This window comes from Grus americana, chromosome 9, assembly GCF_028858705.1.
Source record: "Grus americana isolate bGruAme1 chromosome 9, bGruAme1.mat, whole genome shotgun sequence".
In the NCBI taxonomy this organism is placed as follows: Eukaryota; Metazoa; Chordata; class Aves; order Gruiformes; family Gruidae; genus Grus; species Grus americana.
The window spans coordinates 21,162,933-21,173,679 of record NC_072860.1 but is presented as its reverse complement, the minus strand read 5'-3'; the positions used below and the strand labels follow the sequence as shown (position 1 = coordinate 21,173,679).

The window sequence follows — 10,747 nt, the reverse complement described above, 5'->3', positions numbered from 1 at the left end:
GGGTGGGGGATGCCCAGCCCCAGCCCGCTGCGGCTCCGTCCCCTCCTGGCACCCCAGACCAGCACCCCAGCCGCTGGTCCTGTATCTGGATGCTGTATCTCCGCAATGGTGAAGGACCTAGAGATGTGAACCTCCTTGAACATGGCAATCGCCGTCCCCTCCCTCCTCCTGCACGGCAGCTTTGAAACCCTGTGAGAGCTGCATCCGAGGAGCCTTGGTATTGAAGTTTGTTAATTAATGTGCCACAGTTAACTGTGTCAAAAGCTTTCTTCAGATCAAGCAAAACGGCTCCTCACGTTTCCCTTTGATCGAAGGCAGCGGAGGTGTCAGCAGTGGGCACTGGCAGAGCAGCGAGGGTAAACGTGCCGGAGCGGGCACCACTTTCGGCAGCGGCTGGTCGTGAGCTGCCCCTTCTATAATTGCGTATAAACCATAGGAGATGAACCAGCACTGCTCTGGTGTTGCTAGTAGCATCAAGCATCCTCCGATAAATGGGCAGGAGGGGTCCAGCTAGAGCAGCTACTAATTCTTTGGGATCATTTCCTATTATTTTCAGGGAGTAGCTGCACGAGGTGCCTGGTGGGCATCAACAAGCAGCAGCAAAACCAGGAATGTCTTCCTGCCTTTGCTTTTATCTAAAAACTGCCTAGTTAGATCAGTTAATTCAGGTTGGTTCATTGGATGGATTTGAATGAAAACATCTTGGAAAAAATATTGGAGAGAGATAAACGTGCTTTATTTTTGAATGTTAATAGTTTGAAACAATGAGAGGTAATTACAATAAAGCAGAAAGGAAAACAAAATCCTTGAAAGAAGATAAATGGAAAAAATAAATGAGGAGCACTAAAAGCCATTAGTTTTTCACTGCTCCATGTCAGCCCTGACTCTCCCCCATCCAGCATCCCCAGCCTCTCAGTCAGCTCAGCAAACAGAAATCTTTTACCCAGTCTCAGCATTAAACTCCTCGTGCCAGTTTGACCTTGGCTGGGATGGTGATGGAGCTGGTGATGGCCGAGAAAGGACGCGGGATCCGATGTTTCATGATTAAATGGAGGTTTAGCTGTCTCAGGGTCATCAAGGCTGACCAAGTCGGGCTGTTGGGGATGAGGTTTCTGGCTTGGTCAGCCTTGTCTTACAGCTCCTTGTGTTGTTCTCCATTTACAAAGCAGGTGAGCAGGTGTCTCCATTTTATGTGGTCTGTCTGACCTCCAGCTGGCAATGCGGCCATCGCCGGCTAAATCGGTGGAGAAACGGAGAGCAGAGTTTGGTGCCAGTCCAGCGCACTCCCGTTTGGCCCTGTGATGTTCCTCTATGTGTCTGTGCAAGTATCATGAGTGCCTGGGGTCAGACACTTCCAGGACATAAATGCCCAGTTTTAGGGGATTTGAGCGTGGGAGGAGAAATCCTCTCTCCCACTGCTTCAACCCCAGCCTGAAACCATCCCCATTTGCCTGTTGCAGGAACGCGGCAAAACACAAAACTCTTGTCAGTGCTATCCTCTGCTGTCGAAATTCAGGTAAAAAGTAAAATTCAGGTAAAACAGGCCAGGAATGAGAAATGCCTCTGCTTTCCGAGCCCTGCACCTCGAGGAGGAGACCAAGCTGGCTTGCGTGGGGCAGAGGAGCGGATGCTGCAGTGCTGCAATACCGGCTTGCAAGGCGTCCCTGTATTTCCTGGCCACCTCCGCTTCTTCTGGTTGACAAAGGCGGAGTTTTAAGTGCTTTATCTAACATAGCTATGCAATGACAACCCAGGGATCTCAAAACACCGTTGTCCCCCAAAGAAACCCTGAGGAGTGCAGAAAACCGCACTCATGCCGGTCCCCTGAGGGAACGGCGATAAAATTAAGATTTAACAACAGCCCTGAATCGTTGGGTTTCCGCACAGACCCTGTCGTTGGGAGTGAAAATAAACAAAGGGAATTTCTGCCCTCTGCACCTCGCCCAAATAAAACCGGGGCTGGGCGTGCGCTGAGATTGGATCACAGGAGTTTATTACTGCTGGCAACAACCTCGTCAGCCCCGGAGTCTGCGAACGCCTTAAAATATCAGCTTGGGGTTTCTGGAGCAGCTCTGCATCCTTTTGGGGTTGGGTGAATTTTATGGCTATAATCAGATGCCTCCATTACTCATTTCTGCTCTTTCTACCCAAAATGTCTGACAAGTTCAGCTGCTAAAGGCAATCTGTAAAAACCAGGGCCTGAAGTGTCAGATCGCCCAAGCACTGCCTCGTCTCCTGCCTTGTCGCTAATGAGAGATGGGGTTGTGCTGACAGATGCGAACTGGCCAGGGAAGAGAGGGAAAGGAGAGCTGAAGTGATAAACTCTCAATTTAAAGTGACGTTTTCTGTGTTACCCACTGCTCTGGCTCTGACAGCCTTTGCAGAGTTAAAAGAGACACCGAGAGGGGAAAAAAAAAAAAAAATCCTTCCCCCTGCGTGATTTTCAGATGTCTGGTCTATACCATTTATTTTTAATATTAATGTGACATGGTTTAATGTTCTGCCGATTAAATTAAACTGCTGCGTCGACCTTCCAGCTCTTGCGTCGTGGTGTGGGAGGGGTGAAGTGGGAATGAAAATTTGCCGTGATACTGAGATGAAGTATTTGAGTTGACCTGGAGTGGTTGTCCTCTCCCGTATGAAATTTCTCAGGGAATTTTGCAGGAATTTCTCAGGAAATTAAGGAATGGAAAACTTCCATCAATAGTAGGAGAAAAAGAAAAAAAAGATTTGGTTCCTACAAAGGCTGAATTTTAATATTATTTTGAAAAAAGCAACGTCTGGCTCCCTGCAGCCAGATGGGTGTTTCAGGAGGTCAGGCTGTACCTAACCACAGTGGGTTGATCCCAAAGGTCCCCACGGATGGGAGAGGTGAAAGGGCATCTCCAAACCCCTCGATGTCGGCAGCACCGCTGGGCTGAGCCTGCCCAGGTCCTTGGGCACTGGGGGGTGCGGACACGTCGGGTACGTCCAGCGAGAGCCGTGTCTGTATCTACACCGATTAAGAAAAACCTGGTCTCCAGGGAGGCCCGACAGCCCTATTTCATAAGCACTAAATCAACACGCTGGAAGCTTCTGCAGGACTGCCTCTATGGGAAAACATACACCCATTGCACAAGTGATTTTACTAATAGAATTAAAAAAACAAACACTTTGCACAAAAAATGACAGATGATCTACAAATAAATAACCTCTCAATATAAACAGAGCAAGAAAAATTCATTAAGTGCCTTTTAAAAGCATTGGATTTGACTTAGCAGATCTTTTTCAGATGTTCCTCTCAAGCAAACCTAAACATCAAATAATAATTGTGTAAAGGCAAGTACTATAATAATAATAATAATAATGCTGAAAATGCATTATGCATCCTTTCATTTGGTAAAGGTCTCTGTGTTTTTATGAAATGTTCATTATCAGTACTTTCCCCCTGTATCTGAAGAAAAGAAACCAGCGCTTTAGAGTCTGAACACTTCAACGTGCATGGCAGAGAACAGAGCCGACGGGGCATTATTTGTGTTAGACTGATGTTATAAAGCTATCCTTCATGTTCCCGGAAAAATTCTTTGTGTTATTTATTTGAAATTAAAACTAACTCAGAAAAAATTCCTTTTTATATAACAGATTCAGCTAATGTTGTGTTTTCTTGTAATTTATATTAATAATGATTGCTCTAATCTTTTAATGTATTTCAACAGTTTCAGCAGGTTTATGGGGTAAGATTGCTATTATTTACCTCAGTGACTGGTTTTATGGAATAACTGCAGCTTTCCGTGGAGGTAGATCAAATGCTGAAATGAAGGAAAATAAAATATAACACTGGTTCTCGCCGCTCATGTAAGAAGCAAAAAACCAAAGAGGGCAAAAAGGACAGGACATATATTTAAAACATTAAGACTACCAGCCACTCTATTTAGACTGACTGGGATGGTGGTTTTTTATGTTACATTTATAATGAGTCTGGACAAAACAGGGAGGGGGTCAGATCAGGGAGCGATCCAGCATTAGTGTCCAAAGACAGGACCCTTCTCTCTCCCTGCTTCCCCACACCATGATTTTGAGGATACTCTGGGGTTTTTAGCTTTTACATCACTGAATACAAATGTGCCTCCTGACCGGGGCTGGCCAAAGCCTCCTCAGAGATTGGAAAATAGGACAACAATTTTTTTCTCCTATGGGATGACATTAAAAAAGCCCAAACAAACCTTATAAAGGTGTTGCAGTCGGTGGGGCTGGCAGACCGGTGCTGGGGACAGCGCTCCCACCCCAGGCACAACGCAGATGGAGCTGTGGGTACCAGCCCCTGCTCTGAACCGCTCCGGCGCTGGAGCTCCAGAAACTGTCAGGGATCCCATCCAAAGTCCCATGAAGTCAAGGGGCTCCTCTTAGCTTCAAAGCCAGAAAATACATTCTTAAAAGCTGAAACCAGTTCTATAAACATTTAGGCCTAAATCTGGAAACCTCTAAAAATGTATTTTTTTTTTTTTCTTCTTATACGATAATTGGAAACATGTGTGCCCAGCTCCCACTGTGTTTTGGAAGCATCTGCCCTAAGACGAACAAGCCCTGCCGCTCGCTGGGCTGGAAACTCCCCAAAGCTCCACAAATGTGCAAAAGTGAAGACTAAGAGCCATCAGGGAGAACATGGAGGGTTTCAGGAGAAGCAGGCTCCTGGTTTTTGACTTTAAAGGTGACAATTGCAAAGGCTTTCAGATACCAAAGGATTTGGCAATGGAATTATCGTAGCAATTAATGACACACGAAGAAATGATCAGAGGAATGTGATCTCTTCTTTCCCTGTTTGAAGATTTTCTGTGGGCAAAACATGATAACTTTATTTATCCTCTGTCAGAAAAGAATTCCATTTTTTCTTGCAATAAAAAAAGTCTTCAATGATTTCTCAGATTATTTCAGACATGTGACATGAGTCATGACATGTCCGGTACATCACGTAACACTTGTCCTTCCTGAACAGCGGAGTGGCCAGGCCACAGATAAACACGTTTTAACTTCTAAATGATATTGAGATTTTAAATTTGAAACATTGGGGAAATGTGGAATAAACCAGGCAATTTTCCTCCCAAACGATGACCCTCATTTTTAAGCCAACTTCCAAGCCGGTTGAAATTATTCAAAGCGTCAATTCAGACAAAAAAATTTGGTGCTTCCTTTGCTCCTACCAGAAATATTTGTCTTGGTTCACCAAAATGCAGAAGTATAAATGGAAATCAAATACACAAAGAATTCATTGAAAAAGCAAGCTGTGTACTTACCCAGCACGGTTGCAATTGTTTCCTGTGTTATCCTTGCAAAATTAAGAAATACTCAGAGCTAACCCTTTTGAGGGATTGCTACAGACACCACAAAGGAAATTTAACAGTAACGTGGAAGTTTTTTTGGTTTATGATGTTATTCCTCAGACACTTTAAAAAGAAAAGGATGGTTTTTCTTTTACAGAAGCTCTAAGACAAAGACGGGATGCAAATAATTTTGTATTCAGATGACTGTCGTCATTTCCCCTCACACAGCTGTAAGATTTGTGCCTTTGGCACCTATTACTCTTGATAACCATACATTTCTGATGCTGTTTTTCAGCAGTGAGCTTACCGCCTTCAAAATTAGTCATTGCAGAAAAATCCATGTAGTGGCGGGGATGATAAAATAAAATCATCATGAGAGTGGATGAAAAACCGAACAGCCTGAATTCAGGTCAAGAGCAGCACTGATTATTTTGAAAGAAGTCCTGTATTTATAAATTCTTGGCAGTGCCATCAACTCATTTTGTATCAAACAGTGAAATTAGGGTTTTCTCTTAGATGAAGCCCTGATACTGAAGAAAAACGCTGGCCTGTAGATTTAGTGCATGTTCATGCAATGGGTCTATGCACCCCTGTTGTAACTCGAACAACCATTTGCAAAATTGGCTTTTCCTGCTCCTCCTCTGCAAAACCCGGCTGCCAGTCATGTCACTGCCTGTGCTGAGCCCGGCAGGACGGGTTGCTTTGATGTGATCCGATAAATCAGAAGAGCCTGAGTGCACCAGCTCTCCTCAGAGCTTTATTTCACTGAGGGGAGCATCCTCCTGGGGCTGCTCGTGGGCTCTGGCCAGCCCCGCTATCATTGACCCAAACTCGGGGGATTCCAGCATTTCCCCCAGAAGGAAGGTTTCACAACAGGTTGAAGTTCGGATTGAGGAAAGGTTTCCTGGTGCACTGCCACATTGGCTTTTGCTTTGGTCAAGAGCTGCCACCTCTGTCCAGCCACCCACCCCACTTGCCCCTCGGGCATTTCACTCTTCAAACACGGCCACGCAACCCTTGGCACCTCCTTCCACTCCAGCCAAGACCCTCTGCCCAAGCACCTCATCATTTTTCTTGCTCTTCCCTAATTCTCTCCAGTTTGTCAGCACTTCTGAGCTCATGAGCTGACCAGAAATACAAGGTTGATATCTCTGAAGCTGTCAGGGTTGATATTTTCAAAGCTGTGTATGGGAATTGGATGCCTTGCTGCTTCTTTTGCGTTTATTTTGCAGCTGGCATTAAAATCTCCAGGACAACCCTGAAAGCCTCAGCCTGTGGATTTAGAGGACAGGCACATGGGTGAAGGAAGCACCCAGCCCACGCGAGGAAGGGGATGCTGTCACTCTGGGCTCTGCTCAGCCCTCAGGGTGCCCGTGCCATGCTGGGGTGCACGGGAAATGTTCCCCCGGGGGCCGCGCTCGGGTCCCCGCACTCCTGGGGATGAAAGCCAGAGAAAAGAGCGCATTGCCACGCTTACGTCACATGCTGTGCTCACATCAGCCCTTCCCATCATCACACCGCATGTATGATCCTTTTTGCAGGTATTTGCTGGTAGTAAGGAGGGACAGGAAACAGACACGAAAAAAATCTCAAATTTAAGAGTTAACTTTGCTTTAAACAATAGTGACAAATCACATTTCTCCATACAAATCTGTGCAGAGCCAGAATCCTCCCCTGTGTAATTTCTGACTTCAATAGGCAAGGGCTGGTGGTGAGCCGTAATTAGAGCTGGCTGGGGAACAATGGGTTTGTTTCATGGCAACTTCTGACGTTTCAAAATCTGTTTATGTTCTGCAGAGGAAGCGGAATCAAAACATTTCTCATGTGAGATGGGAGTCTGTCAAAATGTCCATTTTCTGAGCAGAGAGATCCTCGTTTCGCTGCGGGTCTTCCCCTGCCTTCTTCACCACGGTCAGGGCACGAGGTGTGTGTGCAGCCGGGAGCAATTACGGGGTGGATACGCCTGGATGCCAGACGCATCGGTGCTCAAAGCAACCCGTGTGCTTTGATAAAAATAGATGAAGTTGAAAACACCGTGACCACTCTTGCCTGAAATGTTCAGCATGTTTGGGATCACGCTGACCTGGTAATGCATCGTGCCGGCACCCTGGTGGGGCACAGGCCAACCTAAACGGACACACTCGTCTTCTGTTCAGTACGTCTGTCTAGAAAGACTTTAAGATTCTGATTTTTTTTTTTTTTCTAAGGTCTAGCAAAGACTTTAAAAATATCTGCTCTGCAGGGATATTAAAGGCCCGATGGCATACTTGGCAGGAGCGGACGTCTGCCCAGGAATCACTGACATTTCCTCTCCTGCCCCACGTGTTTGCTGACCGTCTGCGCCTCTGCTGCTCTCCGTCCCAAAGCGTCTCAGTGCAGCTGCGTATTTAGCGTCTAGCTCACAAAGTGCCTTGTGATCCTTTCCGTGAAAGCGGCTAACCAATTATAGCTGGATAGTTTAGTCCTAACATCATCGTGTTGAAGAAGTATTCTTTGACACTGAAAGAAGAACTAGCAGATATTGGTCGTCCTTGACCTTGGAGCGGTTTGAGAAATAGCACCTCCCTATTGCTATGGATGCAGAGAGACTTATCAAAACCCCTGTAGACCAAAGGACTGGGGTCGTTGCGCGGGGGTCTATGCAGCTGGAACGATGCACAGAGGGGAGTGCCAGACAAAATTTTTCTCCAGTTGGGTAATATGATTTTATAAAACTTGCAAGTTTGTAAAAGCTTTGGACAAATTTGTGATCTTCCAGATCAACTAAAACTTAAAAGCCTTTGAGATAACCATTATATTGACATAAGAGGAGACCACCTACGGGAATCATCAGCCTTACCCAGCTGGAAGTCAGCAAGTCCCTTCCCAGCCTCCTACACCCAAAGAAATTTCCACTCTGACCTCAGACAGCACAAGCCATTGCCTTTAGTGAACAAGGAAATGGCTTCAAATGGAGTCTCACTTTCATATACCAGCCCCTCGCTTGTGCTGCTGATTGATGACGACTGCTGCAATGAGGCTGACTTCTTCGCTGTGATCTCCCAGACCCTGTGAGCTGCAGTAAGACAAATGCAATGGACTTCCCAGGTGTTGAAATCTGAAATCTGGGTCCTTATATTACCACTAAGCTGGGAGAAGTGGAGCTGCTGTTTGGGGGCGAGACACAATACTTCAGCAATGTACTATGTGCCCCAAAAGTTCAGCTTCTCTCTAAATAATGTAGCCCCTTGCTTCGCAGCGGGGCAGCCAGGAAGTTTACAATAAAGCACAGAAACCGTTCTCCTCTGCCAGATTCACCATCGTCACATGCTTAACCCCTTTGGCATGTGGAGGAAACCCAAGGGCTGCCTTTCCCATGCGAGAATACTTGGGTTCATTAATAGACTCCAAAATACACAGGAAACGGTGAAATCGCGGCACAGTGAGATTAAACTACTGCTTCCAGCTCTGCGGAGGGCGACTGCTGCGGAGCGAGGGCTGCAGCCTGCTTTGGAGCCTGAACCGCAGCTTCCTTCTGAGCTGGGGCTGATTTCATTCGAGGAAAAGAAAAAAAATACCCGGGTTGTTGGGTAACCGCTTACCCCTCCGTGGCCCTGGTCTCCGGACCTGCGTGCAGACGGTGCCCGGCCGCTGCAGGAGGTGACACAGGGCCGTGGGTGGCTTGGTGGCCCTGGGAGCGGGCTGAGTGGTGCAGCCGTTTGGGGAGCCCTTGCAAAAATGGCACATCCCCTCCAAAGGTCTTTCTCCAGGCAATATTTTTGAGGGGAAATGTTCAAAGGTGGTGTTGAAAATGCTGCCCCCTGATTTTCCCACCCCAGCTGGGCTGAGTCAAGGAATAGCGCTGGCTGATGTCCCATGAACCAGCTTTCTTGCAAGAGAAACCTCTGTGCTTCACAGTTGTTCAGGTCCCCTCCCCCGTCATCAGTGATAAAGGACCAACCCCACAGGTGGGGTCTAAAGTCCTTTTAAATGAGAAACCTTGAGTTTCTGAACAAATTATATCCTCTGTCACTTCAGGAAACAGGATGCACAGAGCAACACCGAGGTACGAAGTTCAGAGGTAATATTCAAGTGCTGCTGTGAACTGCGTGCCGTCGCAGCGTGCAAACTGGCGTGTCCTCGGAGAGCCAGCTAAAGCCGTCACTGGCTGCTGGGGTGATTCCATAAAATAAAATCATTCTTTCCACACTTAATATAGCACAATCTAGATAAGGAAGGTAGGCAAACTTTTCCGAAAAGTCATTTGTCTTCTTATCGTGCCAGTCACTGCTTTCCCCAGGGATGTACAAGAATTAATTCCCTTTACCCACAATTAGCAATTTTTATGACTAAAGTTATCTTCTTTTTTAGAATATTTTGCGCCTGAAAAGTCTGTTTAATTAATTTTCACAGAGTGGTGAGTCTGACACCAAAGCAAAGGAGCAAAGTGAGGGAGACAGATGTAAAAATGTGTCAACTCGGCAAAGGACAGAGCTGCTTGAGCAGGGCGGGATGCTGGGGCTGCTCCCTGCAAGGCTGGGGATGCAAAGGATGGCTTTGGGGATGATGGACTCTCTCTCTGGCCATGCAGCTCACCTTCAGGGCCAACAGGACTGGCCATCCCCAATTGCTGCCTGGAAGAGACACCCGCAAGCTCATGGAGGCTGACCCGTGCCCTCCCTCTTCCCCAAGTGCCTCAAAGCCATGGGGAAGGCAGGCGCTGCCATCGGTGTGCTGATGGGCTGCTGCATCTCAATGCACCAGAACGTATGGGGAGATACGCGCTCCTCTGTCCCTCTCTTGTCCCCTCCTCTCCGAGGAGCCGCTGACTTCCAGCGCTGCTGCATCGCTGTCATCCCCCAGCAGTCCCACTGACATCACTGACACTTCTGCACCAAAATGTGATTCGGGATGACAAAGGGGCAAAAAACCCCGACTCCGGATTGTGTCCGTGCTGGCCGCTATTGCAGTGCTAACGGCAGCGGGTCAGCCTGTTGAGAGAAAGGAGTGCAGTAACTTTAACAAGGGCACTGGCTTCCCGATAGCCTGAGCGCCTGCCTTAGTACACTTCAGAATTAGAACACCTTCCTCCAAATAGCTGTCTGCTGGTTATATCACCAACAGAAAATAGCTTTGAGGGAGGAAGATGGGTTTCTTTTGCATGCAGCCACATGCGGGTATGTATCGCCCCGAGTTTGTCATGCCTGACTTTCTCCCAGCTGTCAGCCTGGCCGGCGCAGGGAGCAGCAGCTATTCCTGGGCACTTCCCCGGGCACTTGCCAAACCACAGAGACAAGTCACAGCAGTGCAGGGTGGCAAAACAAGGATGATCGGAGTGACTTTGAGCCACGAGTTAAAGGAAAATGAAAGGCTGAGAACAGGAAAGCCTTTTTCCCCAAAGCGTATGCATCTGATGCTAAAGAGCCTGAAAATTTCTCAAAATTCTTCACCCTTTTTTTTCCAGATAGCAT

At 47.1% G+C, this 10,747-nt stretch overlaps 1 long non-coding RNA gene across 1 annotated transcript; it reads right to left on the bottom strand.

Moving 5' to 3' along the window:
* Window positions 1-776: 776 nt before the first annotated feature.
* On the bottom strand, window positions 777-5,418 carry LOC129210028 (uncharacterized). Its single transcript, XR_008578288.1, has 4 exons — window positions 5,271-5,418; window positions 4,203-4,386; window positions 3,734-3,788; window positions 777-3,089 (listed from the first exon to the last, which is right to left on the bottom strand). It is a non-coding gene; the product is annotated as an uncharacterized LOC129210028 (long non-coding RNA).
* Between the last annotated feature and the right edge of the window lie 5,329 nt (window positions 5,419-10,747).